The sequence below is a fragment of the Malurus melanocephalus genome, unplaced genomic scaffold, assembly GCF_030028575.1.
Source record: "Malurus melanocephalus ecotype Western Australia unplaced genomic scaffold, MMel_1.1 scaffold_225, whole genome shotgun sequence".
NCBI classification, from domain to species: domain Eukaryota; kingdom Metazoa; phylum Chordata; class Aves; order Passeriformes; family Maluridae; genus Malurus; species Malurus melanocephalus.
Genome location: NW_026623457.1, coordinates 712,574 through 731,660, shown reverse-complemented (window position 1 = coordinate 731,660; position 19,087 = coordinate 712,574). Strand labels below are relative to the sequence as shown.

At 42.5% G+C, this 19,087-nt stretch overlaps 1 long non-coding RNA gene across 2 annotated transcripts in view; it reads right to left on the bottom strand.

Moving 5' to 3' along the window:
* The window catches only part of LOC130578387 (uncharacterized), a 65,147-nt gene that overhangs the window by 12,227 nt on the left and 33,833 nt on the right, over window positions 1-19,087 (bottom strand). The window contains exons 4-5 of one of the 2 annotated variants that reach the window (XR_008965874.1): window positions 15,823-15,935; window positions 14,535-14,906 (exon numbers count right to left, since the gene is read on the bottom strand). This is a non-coding gene — a long non-coding RNA (uncharacterized LOC130578387). Of the gene's footprint in view, window positions 1-14,534; window positions 14,907-15,822; window positions 15,936-19,087 lie in introns of those variants that run through there. The other variant, XR_008965875.1, reaches the window with a different exon arrangement.

Sequence of the window (19,087 nt, the reverse complement as noted above, 5' to 3'; positions counted from 1 at the left end):
GGATGATACGAGCAAGGACCAGGACTGACTGAAGGCAACAGCCCACAGTGAGGGTGCAGGGCAGAATCATGGTCACAATTACACAGGGACCACTGGACATGGCAGCACAGGAGCCATCCAAGAAACCTGCTCCTTTAGTAACCCATCATAACTCCTGCTGAACACATCCAGTTGTTCCCAAACATTAGTGTCCAGAAAAAACTGCTTTCATCAGCTGAGGAGGCATATTTTCTCCCAGGTTCTCCCAGTCAAGCCAGCTCATCTYTATTTCACTCTTTGATGCAAGGGCRATGTGTTTTTAAGAGACATTTCTCAAGCAGGGAAGAGCAGTCATTTGGCAGATGAAAGAGGGCAATGCCGTGAGAATTAGGGACCACAGAGCACAACGTGTAGTAAGGGCAGAAGGAACACAAAGACAGCAAAAGTAGAAGGCACCTTGGAGTAGAGAAAGCAATAAAGAGCAGAACCCATAGACAAGAACACCAGCATGGGGCTAGGAGATGCACTGGGGGCAGTGGAGGATGTAACAATGAAGGACAGGAGTATCAGACTTTAGTGGTTACTCTGTCTGGGAAAAAGGCACAGCACTGCCAGAAGGAAAGCTGCTGAGTGGCCATGGGGCTGCTGAGTGGCCATGGAACTGCTGAGTGGCCATGGGGCTTTTGAGTGGACACGGGGCTGCAGAGTGACCATGGGGCTCACAGTCCACAGCATCACCCCTGCAAAGCACAGGGCAGCCCTTGTCCTTCTCTGTGCTCGGGTGGTGGGTGACGAGTCTGAGCTGAACTGCTGCCAGGAGTGTATTTGTAATGTTGAATTTAGATGGGAAATTAATGAAAAGCAGGAGGAAAACATTTTAATACSATTAATTAATTGGTTTCTATATTATATTTAAAGTTCCTGGACCTTTTTTTCAAAGACAATTAACTCAGCTTTACATTTCTAGTAAATAAAACTCTCCATTTTGAAGCAGCCCCTTTTAAGCTGAGTGGAAGAGGAAATCAGACCCCTAATTCTGGCCCATACTCTGCAAATCACCATTTTTTTCCACAGCAAGATTAAATGCACCGTTGTTGTTCTGCCAGCCCTTAACACAAATTAATGACTTAAATTACCTTTCATCTCACCTTATAAATTCTACCTTGAAGCAGCAGAAAGCCCAAGGGCTCTTGCATAACCAGATGAAGACAAGTTCACTGCCTCAAATCCTTCCCTTCTTGCTCTACTTTACATCAATTCTTTATAAGAAGAGGTCTCCAGGGCTAACAAAGGAGCTGGCCATGCAGCAGAAGGTGCCGTGGGACTTGGAGAGGTAAAAGCCCGTCTCGCGGTGACTCAGTGCACTCCATTAGTCCTGGGAAACGCGGGGCACATCGAATGCAGCAGATGTGCCCTCACTTGCCAGGCTTCAGACAAATGCAATCAAATCTATTTTAATCATCTATGAAATGCAAATGCGTTCCACTTGCGCACCCGCAAGATCCATTGTCTTCCTCACTGAAGCATGCGATAATGCCAATTAAACGCCGTTGCTAACTTAATAGGTGTTCTGATTGCCTATGGGAAATTATCTTTATTTTTTCATTAGTAGTATTATTAGTAGTATTATTTCACATGGCAAAGATTTWAAAGTGTTTTAATAATATTGTGCTGGGGTTTGTTTGTGTTCTCCCTTCCACCGGCTCTGTGGCCAGCACCTACCCAGACAGAGCAGTGAAACCTGCATTTGCAGTTGGAGAAACAGCACTGTGTAGTTCCAAGTATTAAAAATACCTTTCTCAACTTCTCCTAAACGGGCCCTACACAGAAGTGACAGTTGCATTAATCTGCTGGCAATTTCACTCACACACACACAGGCTCCCRTACATGCACACAGCCCCTTTGTTATTCTGCTAGAAATGGCCAGGCATCTGTAAAGATGTTTATTCTCAGACCCACATGAAAAATGTTTGCAGTATGTATGTAGCCTACAAAGTCAAGAATGATAAGCATTCAAATCAGACTGGCCATGCAAAGTCAATATTTCGATATCAGAGGAATTGATTCTTGATCTGGTGCCAGCACTGTGTACTCAATGTACTGCAGAAAAATCCTCGCCCAGTCTTCCTGCCAGCACACTGTTAGGGATGACAAGCATGCAGTTATCTGATAGAGCAGATATTTGTTCCAAAAGACGATTTTCATTTCAAAGACAAAACATGAAAAGAGCTTACTTGTGGGGAAACCAAACACTGTATTCTCCTCTCGATAAATCAAGCTTTAGAGAAATAATGCCAAAGAGAGCGGGATTCTGAAAAGAACTTCTGTAGCTCTTTTCATGCTTTTTCGGCTACTCAGCTGGCTTAACTCTGCCAACTAATAATCTTGTGTTTTCCTAAGATGTGTTGAGAAAGCGTTTATTTGCAAATAATTATTTAGTGATAAGGATACATGKCTGTTTGCTTTTAAACAGTTCCTACAAAGCTAATTAGGGGGTTTATCATAGAACACAGGGTTCTATATGGTTTATACCATAAGCCGCTAATTATGGATTTTCAATAACATCTCTCTTTCCTYTGCAGAGAACTAAGACAGTATTATTAGACAATAAAAGCCCTGTTTCAGTGAAAAAGGTGAAATTTCTTCATGTCACAGCCTTGTCAGCTCTCCTCATCGCTGGATTTACATAAAAGTAACCAAGTACAAGTATTAGCAGAGTATTAGCAGACGGGAGTATTAGTATGAGTATTAGCAGACGGGAGAGGGAAACATCTTCATACCCTCCGAGACCAGGGACAAACACAATAGTCCTTTTATACTCTGCAAAGACATCTTTGCTATTTGGCCACAGACCTCCAGATACACTGTCTAATTACAGTTAGCAAGCAGCATGCCCTTGACACAGCACAGAATAAATATAACCTGCCCTTTCAAGTGTGTCACTGTGCTCAACGCTCGTTTTACGTCTTCGCACTACTAACCAGACCTTATACAAAGRAACTTAACCATGCTTGTACCCACAAAAATTAAATACTAGCACACTGAATGTTACTTTATTTTAGCAGGACATAAAGAGGGATTGATATCAAATTGCTACCATCCAGTTATGTTAAGTGAAGGTCTGTCTCACTCACAGCTCTTCCTCGGGGCATAATAATTACCTGCATGCTTGATTTCACTGCCAGTCTTWTATACAAGTGCAAATATGGAGTGTCCATCCAGTTTCAAAGAAAAGTTAAAGGTAGACTGTAGAGAAAATTAATCATAAGCATATCAGGACCTTACTGGGATGCAGCCCAATTAAATTCAATACACACCTCTGCTGTGGAGGTCATTAATAAGCTGCTAACAATTTCTGTATGTCCCTGCTGGGCTTTATACAAAATTTTGCCCCAATAATGAACTCTGCAGTCTTTACAGGAGGGATTTTCAGAAGTGTTCGACACTGATCCAGACCCACTCGCCTTGAAGTCAGCAGGAATTTTAACCACCAGCGTTAGGGGGGAGGTAGGAAAAGGTCAGCCTTGACTGCTTTTTAAAATCCCACCCCACCAGTCTGCTTAAGCCCCATGCAACTCTGAGGGGAGAGAAGTTTTTCTGTATTTATTGCACAGAGTAAGGAGTCTGTATATGATGAACATCAGATTATGTGCTGCAGAAGCACAGAATATTTTTGCATTGTTTATCTGTAAAAAGAACCAACCTTCAAAACAAAACAGCCTACACAAATAAACAAATCATTCCTACCCAGGGAGAGTAACTGTGCTCACTTGTATAGCCTAGAGATTCAATACAGCTATTGATCTGCTCCCTTAAACAGAAAGACTATTAAAAAACAGAGTTGTACATGAGACTAAAATGCTGAAAGAAAAATTCAAACTTAATAGAAAAGGCCCKGAAATTTTGAAAACCGCTTGCGATGATCAAACTCGCTGACAGACTATGGGAATCCAGAGGAAGTAATAGCAGTTCCACTAGTAGATTGTTGACTCAGGCTTCAAATTAATTATAAATTCATAATTAATTATGAAGTGCTACCCTTTGCTCTGCTTTCCTGTGGCCTGAGGAAGAGACAGATTCTCAAAAGCTCAGAGCCAATTTCCGTTTTATTTTTAGCCAGTCAATCTCACCAAAGGTCTTACCTGCAACTTGGGGACCTGCTCTTTTATATTCCATTCATGTATAGGCTAATCAGCTGGTGCAGTGATCTGTGACACTTAAATAGGAAAGATGCATATAAAAAACAAAGGCAGAGCAGAAGGGACCCAAATATTCTGCCAGGGCCATGGCAAGGACAAAGCAAGAAGGGTGCTCACATCCTCCAGCAGCTCCTGCTGCTGTGGTGCCCTGAGAAGTGGGAGCAGTCCATGCCCACGGATGAAGGAGACTGTGGGAGGGGTCTGTGGGGTGGGAATCCAGGGTGTCCTGCAGAGATGGGTGCTCATGGCCACGTCTGTCCCTGCAGCTGAGAAGGGAAGGACTCTTCTGCTCCACAGTGCAAATCTGAGGCTCTCAGAGCCAAATCCTCATGGATGCTCACAGAATCATAGAATGGTTTTGGGTTGGAAGGTACCTTAAAGWTCATGGGCAGGGACAGCTTCCACCAGACCAGGTTGTTCCAAGCCTCATCCAGCCACTCCCTGATGGCTCCTCTGTCCTTGCACCTAAGCCATCACAGCAGGAATGGCAAACTCCTTTTGTTTCTTTCTGCTGATTTTATATTTCTCTGATCTTGAAAGAGTTCCGTATTAGGATTGGTTTTTTTTATGTTTGCTTATTTTCTAGCCTTTCCACTAGTGTACATCTCACTAAGAAGAAGTATCTGTGAGGAAAAAGGATTTTATATGAAGCTTAGTAGATTGAAATAATCCTCTTTTTTAGTCATTATTGGAGGATGGATGGTTATACCACAGTTTTTGCTTACAATTACAAAATCAACATACAGTATCTAAATAACCTAAAAAACTTTCAGTGCCCAGTAAACATTGATCTCTAATCCATTAAGTGTATTCACTTCTGGACTGAGCAGCTTGCAATAAAATACTGGCCTATGAATCAGCAGCCTTTTCACAGATGACAGGAAAAAAATTATGCAACCATTGGTATTTCCAGCTCACCTGGCATAGATTAGTAGTAATTCTGAATAARGATAAAGTGGTTTGGGTAAGTAACACCCTGGATGGGTGCTGASAATGAAGGAATGGGCACTCATGTGCTACGTCTGCCTCCACTTTCCTGTGTAATCTCAAGCAAATCACTTATTCTGTTTAAATTTTCAATTTTGAAAGGAATATATAGAGTTTCTCATGCTTGCCTGGTCTTCAGAGTAATAATTGTCTTTAAACATATGTGTGTACAGCACTAACCACAACACAGTCCTGATCCCGGTCAGAGCTGGTAGCTGTTATCACAAGAAAAATCAGTAAATAAATCACAATGTGTCAGAAAGCCATGTGGTCTGAGCCCAATGGCACGTGACCAGGAGATGGCAATATCCACACCGGACTGAGGCATCCTCACGGGTCACACGCATGGCGGCTCCCCCAGGTTACCCCCACCTCCTTCTGCCAGCGATATGAAACCTCCACCAGCGGCTGAAATCACCTTCTGAGCCTGGAGTAGGAGTAGGTAATTTAGTTTCCATGGTAATGCAGTTCTGGACCATTCTTAAACAGAAGCTGCCAAGTATGACAAATGGTAGGTGCTGATTTTTTTATGTGAACAGCTATTCACTATGAATTGAAATGAGATTGCCAAATTCACTTTCCTTAGGACTGGAGCTAGGGTCAAAAGCTATTGTTACATTCAAGCCATAGTCCAAAACTAGCACTTTAGCCACCCATCTCTAGCTGCAATACAGAAATTTTTAAGTCATAGAATAAAAATGAATGACTCAATATCAGAGTTGTCAAATAGATGAGACAGATTTACATCAAGCAATTCTAAAACACTCTGTAGCCATGAATTAAAGGAAACATATGACAAATGACTCTTATTCATTCCCTCATGGGAAAGAAATTCTGTTTTAAGCATTGCTGAATGTTGTTCAGTTGCTATTATGTGTATGTATATATGGAATCTGCATTAGGATAAACACATGAAATGAGAAGGGCTTGAATTCAACTACTTTTCTTCCCTGAGCCACCGCTGCACAATGTGCCACAGTAGGTTTTRCACTCTGCTAATCTTCCCAAACAGAGCGTAATTGGTCTTGGAAAACGCTGTAATACTGCAATTAGCAAAATGACAAATAAAAGAGGAAAGGGCCTTTTTATTTTAGTCTTGTTTTCCTTCAGAATGAAGCAGTAGGAAGACAGGTTGCCAGATCAACTATTATTTAACACCATGTCTGCCATAAAAGCAGCCCAAAAAGCAAAGGAAGCTGGGAAAAGGTGGGAGGGTGGCCCCACCAGCCACCACCCAGCTGAAGGTGGATCAGTAGGGTGCTGCTGGGCTGCCTGCAGTGGCTGCATGCTTGGGGCTGGATGGGCTCCCCAGAACTGCCCCAGAAACCCCAGCAGCCAGATGGCACTGAAAATCCATGAGGATTTACACACTCATCCATCAAGAGCTACCTGTGGCCTGTTAGTGAACCAGCAGGGTCTACATGGCAAACACATGGAAAAGTCACTCTTAGAGAGGTTCTTCTTCATATTAGAGATTTTTTCCTGCCTGAAACATTACCTTTGACAAATAAAAAGAAGRGAACAAAACATTGTAAGCACTGGGGAAAGAAAAAAGTGAGACATTCCCAGCTCATTCAGTGTTGAAAAGAGAAGAAACCCAGCTAAGAAGCATTGTGACAAAACAACTTTTTCTGCCTTTATAGAACCCTTACAAACCCTGGCACTCAAAGCCTTTTGTAAAAGTTTATTAAGTTGTGCATKAAAAGAGTAGCTCTCCCTGACATCACCGATTCTCTGTTCCTTSTCTGTGAAATGCCTGGAATAAAGGGTGCTCACCATTGTTTGTGTTTTGTGTTTTGGGCATTCACACAGACACAGYTGACAGCACCCAGAATCTGGACATGGGCAGGTGAGTGGGTTTGTCTGGGGTYACACTGGGGGTGGCTTTCAGAGGCAGGGACAGAAAATCAGGGCATGGAAAGGGTACAGTGACTCTTCCAACCCATCCCAGAGCAGAGATGGGCTCAGTACATCCCTGCCAGCTCACCCCATCAGTGCCTGACCCTGGTCCCTCATCCCCCAGCCTGACAAGACTTTGGCAGCTGCTGYCCWTGCCCTGCTGGTGTGGGCACTGCACTGGGGACACCTCAGTGCTCATTTATGGCTCCCAGAAGGCAATGGCAGGTCTCACAGGGCACCTGAGCCCTACTGCAGTGGAGTGGTTCACTTGTGAGCTGCAATGAGCAGTGATTCCCCAAAAGCASAGTGCCAGCCTCAGCTGAGCAGTCCAGCAGATGGCTGCAGCTGAAAGGAAGGTTCCTCTGTCCCATGTGGTGGCTTTGGGTCCCAACCCAAAATCTTCCTTAGAGATCATCCTGATCAGGGGTGTCCAAAACTGAAGGGACATGATATAATTTCAGWGCAGATTGTTGCTGTTATTTAACAACTGCTCTCTGCAAAGAGCAGCAAGTTTTTGGCTGGCCAGCTCAGCACCAGACACTCATGAGTTCTGCATAAATGGACATCCAGGAGGAAAGAATAGCATGGATGACACCACTGGCAGTGAGTTTAACCAACACACATCAACTAATAACAGATATTAATAGACAGGACTTCCTAAATTGCACTGGGGCCACTGTTGGTCCTCATGMCTTCTGCAAGGAATGCCAGACCCTGTTGTCACTGGCATACCAGGTCAGATTAGGCAAGGCTTCTTCAGATAACTCACATTGATRCGAAAGGTTGTGCAATCTTTAGTTTTGCTCTTTTCACAAGTGGAGACTTTGTTTTCATCCTAATGCTATGGTTAAAAATGGGATGTCTGTGCCCCTGGTGCCACAGACGCTTGGGAAGTGCTGAACAGGTGACAGGGGAAAGCACTTGCAGACAACCACGTAATTCCTTCCCTGCACACAAAGAGGGAATATTTGTGGGCTGCTGACACACAGCACTTCAGAAAGTCAGGAAAATTTGTAGGACAGTGAGTAGATGCTAGAAATCTTTGCCAAGGAGCCTTATTGACTATCACAAGTTTGTCCTCCATGAAATGCTTTTACAACTTCATCCACTGCCTCTCCCCTGCCTCATCTAGACAGTTCTGCAAGAAAAAGGGAGCAGTAGGAAGCTCCCACTGCTTTTCTTAGGGGTCTTTTTTATTTAACTTAGTCACTGGGCTTTAAAATGCAGCCTGCCTGGGACAACACATTAATAGTCTCATTCTGCCAGTGTGACAGAACAACAAAGAGCCCAGTATGTGCTGAAATATGCACTCCCCTAGCTAAGCCTGTAATCCCAGCTTTGATATTTTTTGTTTAAGCAATCAGCACAAACCTAGTGAGAATGAATYGGAAATTGCACGCTTAATTTCATCTTCTGCTTGACTTCCATCTTTGATCAGAGACTGAAGAGAATGGGCTGAGGGAAGCTCATGGCTTCCTCCACAGATGATGTTAAAGAACAGTTTGTCATACACAGTAGACTCCATTTCCTTGGTTGTAAACACAAAATCACAAAACCCCTCCTGTCTTTTCTGTCATTTCCTTGAGAAGGACATCAAATTGCAGATACATTTTCCTAATTTGGGCAGCTGCTGCCATTCTGCTCTAGAGCTGCTGTGTCACCTGCTGTACCTTTCCTCCAGCTGCAAACAAATCTCCAAGTTTTGGCCCCAAAATGGGTGTCCCAGGTGTGAGATTCAATGCACAGGGGTTTCAGTGCCCTTGCTGGGAGCACCACCAGGGATCTCCTCTGCCACCATTTGCCAGCCCAGGAGGCARGGTGCCCTTACGCATTTGCCTGACACTCACCTGGGGATGCTGCCACTGCTGCTGCTGAGAGCATCCATCAAGATCTCCCATTGCTTTGACAGAGCTTCAAAGGGTTTGCATTTTCCATTCTTTTCTGTTTAGAAGCTGTTTTCTAACTTTTAATGAACTTCTGATGCTGATCACGCAGTCCCCACCTTCCCTGAGTCTGCAGGATGCCAGAAGATGGACAGAGGGTMGTAGCCCTGGAGATGGTTATTTGGCACCTCTGTGAGGCCCTCTGGCCAGCTCACAGCACCCTGATTGAGTGAGTTGAGCCTGAGGTGAACCAATTACTGCAAAAATGAGAGAGATCATGTGGAAAGTAGGGTTAAAGGCTGAACAGTGCACAGCTTTATCGCAGAGGGAAGCAGAAGGGGTGGAAAATGCAGACCCAGAGGACTGAGGGGCTGTAAAAYCTGATCACTCTTCTGCTTCAAGGACATTTACACTGCAAGGTAAGGAACTGCTACCAACACCAATCTGGGCAAGCAAGCTTACCTTCAAAGTGTGTATGGGCTTATCTCCCTGCTAAGGTCAACAGAAAATTCCCCTTGATCTCATGAGGGCTCGGATTTTCAATYAATGCAAGGCTACTGGACTTGATGTGCAGTTATGAAGCATTTGTAATTATTAATTTATCTCTTCTCTGACTTCCAGTTGACTTCTGAAGGGAGATAATATAGCATAGCTGAAGACTGAATGTATATTTGTACTTTAAAACACCATTCTCAGTGATAAAAGCCCATGAACTGACATGCAATACCCTTCTGGGCCAGTTTAAGGAGCTGCATGAAAATAATCTTATTGGACACTCATAAAAATGAACTGTGAGTCTGCATGCTTGAACCTAGTTACTGTACCATTTTACTTATAGTAAGTAAATTTAATTTAACTTAAGGCCTTTTTCTGATGTTAATACATAACCATAACACACTTTCCAAAGACAAGATGCTAGGAGTTAGGGGTTTTTTCCAAACTTTTAAAAATTTTGTTTTACTAGGAAGATTCAAATAGCCTTCACCTGCTGTTTCTAGGACCTGAGAAGGTGCAAAACTCCCTGGTGTGTCTCAAGCAGTTGCTTTTTACAGCACTGTGGAATATTTAGAAATTAACTGTTCGTCTCTTCCTCCCATTCATTTTTAAATCCTTATGCAGAAAGTATTAAACCCCTGCGCGAATATTTGTGCTGATGCTTTCAGAGTCACAGAAGTCACTGGCTGCTGGGATGAAGGACAGACTGTTCTAGCACAGAAAGCCCCAAACAGAGCTATAAGCGAAGAACAGTTTTATTCTCCTGTGCAATGCATTGCTCCATACCAGATATAAAAACAAGAGAGTTACGGAGGCTCCCTGGAAATCAGTGTGACTGCAGAAGCAGGGTTCTAGAAGATTAACTGGAATATGCAATATTTTCAAAGTTGAACCATGGATATTGTCAAAGGCCAAAGAGATAYCTGAGGAAGCAGCTCAGGAAGACATTCCAGGGTACCAGCCATGAGGCTGGGAGGTGCAGGCTCAGGACAGGAGAAGGCAGAGGAAAAAGCAAGTGCTGGAGATAGGCCAGCCAATAAACCATGCTGACAGCACATTTGGCACTGCTGATAAGTTGAGCCAAGGAGATCAGAAAAGATCACTCCTTGAGGCTGGGAGGTGATGCTCAGATAGAAGCCTGAGTAAACTGCGTCACAGGGTGAGCACAGGKAAGGGTTGGGCAGCAGGGTTTTGGATCACTTCAAGGGAATGTGCTGAGAAATTGGGAAGGCCAGATAAAAAATAGTCTGCAGATCATCCAGATCTTGGTCACAAGCAAAAGGGGAACCACTCTCTGAGATCAGCACCATCAGCTTTAAGCGGCTGCACAAGTGTACAGGGAAGGAAGAGAAGGTGTTGGAGCATGAAAAACTGAAAAGGAGATGGTAATTCATTCAATTTAAAACTTGGGGTTTTTTTCTGCAACATTCCTCACACAACTATTAAGCACTAGAGAAATATAAACCTCTTTTTTGTAGGTGTGACCTTTGCACGTAGGAAGATTAAACAAGTTCCCTAAGGTTACCCAGTGACAGAGCTGACAAATGAACTCAAGGATCACAAATCCCGGTCCAGTCCAGGTTTTGAGCCTTGTTCTCCATTTGTAATAGTTTAGCAAATGGAAAAAACTGTGCAGGTTGCTTGTAATTGTCCCAAAATTATATATACTTTCATCTTTGACTGATGAACATATTTATTACCCTTTGTTCGTGCTGGTTTTTCACAAGTGATYATTTGTGGTGTAGGAAGTCAATCTTACAACATTATTTTTTTATATATCTTATTTGGGTGCCTTTTCTTTGCAAAGCTAGTAGCTAAAAAGAACGTTCATTCCCCAAATACATCAGAGTGAAATCTGTATTCCTCAGAGGCGCTTCTGACCAGTCATCAGTTGTGAGCTAAACACTCAAAATCCAACAATTATTTGTGATGTCTATTTTGCYATGTTTAGACTATTGGTCTGAAAGATGAAGACAAAAGAAGAGGCTGTTCATGTGCTGTAATGGGGGAAATGGAAAGTGGCTGGCAATCACTCTAAAATACACAGAGATTTTTCTCATATTGTGCTGGAGTATGTAGGCTCTTGAGCAATGGCCCTACTCTGTAAAAAGCCACTTTAAAAGGATGTATCTTGACTCTAATGCATTGGCTGTGCAGTGCAGGAAAGAGGTTATTTAGGAAAGAAATAAAAGAACACATCAGAACATCAGAAAGTAAAATGAAAGGACAAACTCAGGACTCCATTCTGCCACCTAAATACTCTGCCTCATGCCATGTGAATGGCCCTGGTGAATATCCTCCGTGACATCTCCAGAAAGACACAGCTCCTCTGATGAGTTCTGAGCTTTCTGTGTACACAGTGCCTTGCATCACATCTGGGGCTTTAAAGGCCTGGTCCAAAGTCCATTGATTTCATCTCAGTGCCCTGAATCAAGGCTGAAATAAACACATTCACATTTCTTTTTTGYTTCACCTTGAATTTTGTGCATGCTCTGCCCACCAGCCAGCCTAAAAATCACAAACTGCTGMCCGTAACACTAATATTTTGTCCGCAGAACCAATGCTATCAGTCTTCATTGTCTCCCCAGGAAAAGTTTTGATTTTTCCATTTCTTCTACAAACAAAATGAACATATAATTTATGTTTGTGAGCGAAGTGATTTTATGGTATTTCTCTTTGTTGACAGAATGATTGGAATAAAATTACATTCTGTTGACAAAAAAATGTGATGAAATGTCGCTTGTGCATGTTAGGAACAAAGGAGTTTGACAAAAAACACAGTTTGCCAATGGGATGAAGCAAACGTTTTAACAAAATGAATTCTGCCTGTCTCCTATTTGTCCTAGGAATGACATGTGAAGCTTTCCCAAATCCACTATGTCAAAGTAAAATATAAAATTTTTACCTATAAAAAGACTAAAAACTACTTTCATAGAAGCCATTCTTTCTAGTCCTTTAAGCTATATTGCTCTAGGTCACATCACTTTTTTCCCAAATTCTGCAACTTCTAATAGAGATAAGCTGGATTCACATGTTTTGGTACATATTCATTGCACACACTATCATTAATTAATAGTAGTATCCTTTCACATTTTCCTGGATTCTTGGTACATTGAATGATGAAGTAAAACTTTGTGATTTTGAGGAATACTAGGTAGGTTTAAAGATAACAGTGTTTGTTCTTAGAAACCATCAGGCCTCTGACAGCAACACGAGTACTCACAYAATTTAATTCTTTCAGAGCCTAAGCAACAGTCTGACAGCATCTGGGAAACGTGTGCCAAGCTATTTTCTCTTTGAACTTTGATGCCTGACATCTTTACATGGACATGAGCTCATATGAGGATGGACAGAAAGGGAGGGGAATCTCTCTTTGGTGGGCTCAAGTGAATGAGCTTAGACAAGGCTGATTTACCCTTGGAAGCAGAGGGCCTTTAGGTTAAAAGAAATTTGATGGCTCTATGGGGAGTGGGATATAAAAGCACAAGGCTCAGAACAAAGGGAATAGACTTAAGTCACCATCATGAAATGGCTGAGCACAAAGCAAAAAAGAAGCCGCCACRAAAGGTTAAAGTGCAAAAGAACAAAAAGAAAGGTCGAACAAAATTATGTAAGCATCAACATATTAACAACAAATTTAAAAAAAATAAAACTTGCAGCATAAACAGAGCCAGCTGCATTGATCCTTCCCTTCTTGCTGATCTTTATTAGGCCTGAAGGCTGTAAATCAGCCCAGAACAAGTGACTGCTCCTGGCCAGGGTGATGGTGAAGAGCATGAGCTTCTCTACAGAGCCAGCATGTGGGACAAGCTCGAGGGACAGACTTGGCTAGTTTGGTCCCTGGGCTCTGCATAAAAGRTTGCCAGTGCTTCCAGGGCTCAGGCAGCCAGTGAAAGAAGACGACTTTCCTTCCAGACAGATAAAAATGAAAGAAAAACATTATAATCCCATTAGCACTGGTGGATTTCAGTCTGATCTTCCATCGTGAAGAGGAATACTGTCCCCACTGAAAGCACTGGGATTTTGGCCATACCAAACAGCATATCAGCTAGCTAGGGCATGAAGCACCCTTAAATCCATTAAATTCCCCTGTGGCTAAGTGAGGAGAAACAGAAAGGACACAGAAAGAGTCTGGTTAGGTCCTGCAGTGCAGACRCGCTCTCATACATTCCCAAGTTTGAGCTTTTCAAGTCACTGGGACTTCACACAGTCAGAAGGACTGCAGACCTGAGTTCTGGACTTTAACATCAATGGGCTGAAGAAATCTGTGAGCCTGGGGCCACCAAAGACCTTGYCAGACTTGCTTCTGCCACTCCAAGGTCATGGTAAGGTAAATGATGCTTAGTTCAACTGTGCGTGGGTTAAAGAGCTGGAGGAGACACATCTCTGTATGKATTGGCCAGTCTGTACAAATATTAACATAAAAGCAGTGATAGACATTTACATTTATCAGCAAATGTCTCTTAGAGCTAAAAATGCAATTAATTGCACTGCTTGCACCAAGTCTTTTGTTCTTCCCTCCTTCTCTCCTCCAGCCTCCCCCCACCCCCGACAGTGAGAAGAAGGCAGCTAATGTGGTAAATGGCTTTTCCCCTGATTTTTCCCTTACAAAAGGATAAATGATATTAAAAGGTAAGAAATGTTCAAACATAATCAACACACACATACATTCTAAAGAAAGCAGCAAATTAAATGCAAAGCCTATGCTAATGCGTCATCCAGGTTGCGATTTTAATTGCAAAAAGTCAGGAAATGTAAAGTTATGGTTCTCGCAGTAATCATCACTCAGCCCCACGAACACAGGGAGGATTTGTATTCCAGGCAGTGCACAGTGTTAACTCGAACACCAGCGTATATATGTGTTCTCTGCCTTCATTACAGTTGCTGGGGGAACCATAATTCTGCATTTGCTGACTTTTGCTCAATTAATTTTTTTCCTTATTGCTGTGCTACAAGATTCTTGCATTTAATTTCACTGTATTAAGAAAAACAAACACGTAAAACAATGAAAAGAAACTGGAATTTTCTGCGGCATATTAAAGTTAGGAGATAATCCRTTCTGTCTCTGCATCCTAAGGCTCACGTAGGGCCATGCAGTCATTTCAGAGCACAGGTACATGAATAATAATAGCAATAGCAATAATAGTTAATAAAAATTACAATAAATGCACATACCTGGAGCTTCACTTCATTGTGAAGTGAGTGCAAAAAGATCAGGGAACTGGCGTGCTGTGGACAATACCTTTATTCCACCCACTGTGATAACTACTCATACTGCACTTCCTTGCAATGAGGACAATGCTGAGGTCCCATGTTCCCACYGAGGCTRTCTCAGATGTGTTTCACCCCAAATRCAAATTCTATGTCCCCACAACCTGCTCAGGACTTCGGGATAATTTTTTCTGTAGTCCTCCAACTTTGTGCTGTGGTGGGTTATACCTTCCTGGAAATCTGCCTAGTTGATCTACAGGAGCAGCCACAAAAGCAAAGAATTATAATGGTCAGAGAAATCAGTTGGAAAACAATGCTCAGAGTCAGTATTTTCCTGCTCTGTAACAAAGGCGTCATCATTCTCAGCTTCTCCTCTGATATATATTTGAAGGCACACCTGCAGACAGACACTAATCCTCACTGGCATTATTGACGTAGTCTCTTTGTACCAGCAGGAGCCCCACACCACTGTAACTYCTCTTTATCCACCCCTCATTGTCCTTTGGGCTCCTGAAATGTGCCCACAARGATACATTGGATGCTTCAAGGTCAGATTTCCAACATGTGAAGGATATAAAGATGGATATAAACCCACTCAGAGTTTAAATAACTGAGCACTTGGGTAAACCCCGCTGATCCCACCTTTCTTTTAAAGCTCATATGTGTATAAAATCTATTCCTAGGAAAAGCCATCCCCCAAAATCACCGTTCTCATGCCAACTGTCATGCCAAGGGTTCTCTTTTTCTCGTACTGGTGGGTCTGCCAGTCAGACAAATCCATTAGCCCTAGCTAAAAAAGCCCTCATTTAGAAGATGCATACACATATAAGTCTCTGATCTAAGATATAAGTATTGTCTCTCTTTGAAAAATAATTTTCTTCTAAAATTATTCCCTATTTTTTAGTTTTATGTAGCTAATGTGTCGATGAGAAACACAGGTGCCTCCTGCCCTCTGCAATGTCTCTTATAAACTCTCCTCTCGTGATGGAAAGAGTAGGATTTGTGCTGTTAGACCAGCACAGCCAGAGGTGAGCATTGGCCTCTAATTTATAAGGAGCTGTCAGGCATACATGGTCTGATCAGGTGCTCTCTATTGCAAACAAATATGGGGTTTTTTATCTTGGAAATACATGAAACATTTTCTAAATATAGCTCTCAGTAGTACTTACTTGTTCAAAAGAAGGGGAGTCACAAATTTCTCACTGAGAAATTGCACTTTTCAAAAATAAAAACAAATCATGGCAGAAACTTGATGTAGGTTTTCCAGTATCTCATTCCCCTCCTCAAAAAAAAAGTGTAAAATTACCACTTTTTATTATTCAGATCGTTCCTCCTTCCTCTTTTACTTTTCTCCATTAAAGAGAAAAGTAAATAGAAGGGAAATAGTATAGAGAAAGTATAGTAAAGAGAATGGAAATAGAATTTTTAAGAAAGCAGAGAAAGAATTATGGAGAAAAATTTCCATGTACTTTTAAAAAACCCAAGTTTGGGTTTTTTCTGTTCCTCCCCTGAAATACTTTTATTTGGTTGAAGTGCAAGCCTCTAGGTCAGCCTGTTCTTTGGACTTTGAATGCAAAGAGCWCATCCAGCCAGAGGTAAGCATCCAAGGTTCCTGGCAGAAAACAGCATCAGACAGAACAGATGGCAGCTCCTGATCATGCCAGAAAGAAGAAATGGTATTGCCAAAAGTGCAAAGAGTTCATTCAGCTCTGTTTAATGCTTTTWGCCAATATTCCCCAACCACAGTGAAAAGTGTCCAAATTCTCTGTGAAGTCATGTCAAACCTGTGGTTGATCCACAGCATTGTACCACTCATTTTGCTCATTTCAAATCAAAGCATGATGGTCACACAGTGAAAAATTTGGTAGAAGTCCCTTAATGAAAAGATGTGGGGATCTTTGTTTTCAGGGGCATACAACTTGCAAATAAGACAGCAAGCCATGGAAATAAGTATAACAAAATCATGAAGAGAAACACAGGTAAGCAGTCATGCTAACTTCAGACAAAGTGCCATGAAAGGCTCATTTCCATGGTAAGAAACCCCTCACTGAAGACCCAAGGCAGTTCCATCACAGCAAGGAGCAAGTGTCACCTTCTTGCTCTCCCTACYGAGGAAAGAAGCTGAATTAGCTAAAACATGTTACCAAATAGAAAATTTAGATTATAGGTGGAGKTGAGGAAACAGGATTTTGTCATGTCCTACAGGAATCAACTCTTATAAATATCCATAATCATTAGAGTGAACCATTAACAGCCTTAGGACTATTAAAGATGAGATTATGGAAATCAGTATTAGGTGCTACCTGGTGCTGCCTTTCGTACCTTCCTCAAAAGAGGGAGGCAGACAAATAAGAGAAAAACAGTCCAGAGGTGCAAGATGAGTGAGAAGAGGACGCTGTARGCAAGGTGGTCACTCAGGCTGGGTGCACCTGGGAGCAGGCAAACACCAGGGGAACATGAGGAATGGGCAATAAATTGATAGGTGAGRGCAGGGAACATGTTGTGTTTTATATTCTCAGCACAGCACAAGATTTTCACCAGAAGCAAATGAAAGTCACTGGTCACTAACAATGACACTGTGGTCAACTTGCCACAGCTGRTGCACAGAAAAATCCTGCAAAATCTTTCATATGGGTAAAAAAGAGTCACCTGCTAAGAGGGGGAAGATACAGGAGACACCCCCCAGCTCCTTCAGCAACTCCCTTATGAAAAAAAAATTGCTTCTCTTACTACTGGTTGTACCTATTTCCATTTAAAATGGGMTGTCCAAGGACAGGCAGTACATACCTGTGTTGGATTAAAGTTATTTGGAAACTTTCCTATCCAATTTCWGCTTCAGATTTCACATTGAAAATCTAGCAATTCAAAAAGAAACAAAAGCATCCCACAGAATGATACCARAGGACAAAGTTATTTTGGGAATACAATTTTAATCAGTGCAGTACCAGCATTTAAATCTGCTGCTGTACTGACATCAGTGGGAAAAAAAAATAATTAAAAACAAGGAGTCCAGAGGGATTGGCAGTTTTGGAAATGAATCTACACCTGTGTCACCTTAACATGGGATTACTGCAATTCACTCTTGATGCAGAATTTGTGGGGAGAGCTGCCAGCTCACTTATTAGGATGAGATTCACAGTGAGTGACACCTCTGCTCTGTGATGTGTAATGGCTAACAACCCATTTCCATCTGACTCCCTGCATTAGGGACTCAGCAAATTAGACACCTCACTCTTTATATTCACGTGAGTCCATGGTGTCCAGATTACTGCAGTGAGAAGACAAATGAAATCAATAGAATCTCTGTTCCCAAACAGATTTCCTATCAAAACAGAGTGGCAAGGGAACAGAACGGGTACAGCAAACAAGGGTGGCCGCTCACCAGATATGGCTGACATGTGCTGAGTACATTTCCTTGTCACCCAGGGACAGGAAACCAGTTCCTCTGAAGCACACTGCCACCTTATCTGTGTGTCCCAAGCATTACCCTGCTCCAGGGGCCAGCAACACCCCAGGCTAAGGCTCAACATGGAGCCAGACATTACTGGGACCATCCTCTGGCTCTCCAGGCAGGGACATATCCMTTCAAAAGCATCTCCCATCCCACACCAGCCCCCAGAGAGGGAGCAGCCACCCTTCTAGCCAGGCCAGAGGGATCCACAAGAATCACTTGGACATTGAACCTGCAAAAGTAGCACCACGCCTCAGCATAGGCAGCTCAGGGAATGACAATCACAGCCTTTGCTACCATGTTCTGATGCTTCTTTATCAGCCATGCAAATCAGAACAGTGATTGGGGGAAGTGTCAGGCCTTTATTTGCCTAAGACACTGGCTTTCCACACGATAAAAATCCCTCTGAAAGCATCGGGACTCTTRCACCTGTCAGAAGTTTCTCATTTCTTATTGCTGTATGTTGTGAGGAAAGGATTTTTTTATCCTTCTTCCGTTATGTTTTTTCCTTTGTCGTCATCCCATAACTGAGGTAAAATCTTGGTGACATTTTCCAACCTAAATCTACTGCTCATTGGTGTTCCAAACTGACCCCAAACACCCGCACYCTAGGATCCCCTAAAATTTTCAAATTTTTTCTTTGACACTTCAAAACGAAACATTTCTTTGCAAAATCCTTCTGAGACATCTACCCAATTCTAAAAGCCTTGAAGAAACCACAAGTGAAGAAAAAAGTTGCACTTTGGATAAAAAAAAAAAATGCAATAAACCTAATTTTTCCATCCAGTTTTTCAGCAGGCTCATCACTCAACCTTGGGATATGGCTATATTTTCCTTAGGGCACGAAAGAGCTGAGCTGTATCTGCAAGAAGCAAGGTGACAAAATACCAACCACCTCTGTGAGTGAAATGAGCCGTGTCARTAGAAGCGTGGTCTGAGCCTTAAAAACTCCTGCCAGAAGAGCTGCAGCATTTGGGTCCTGG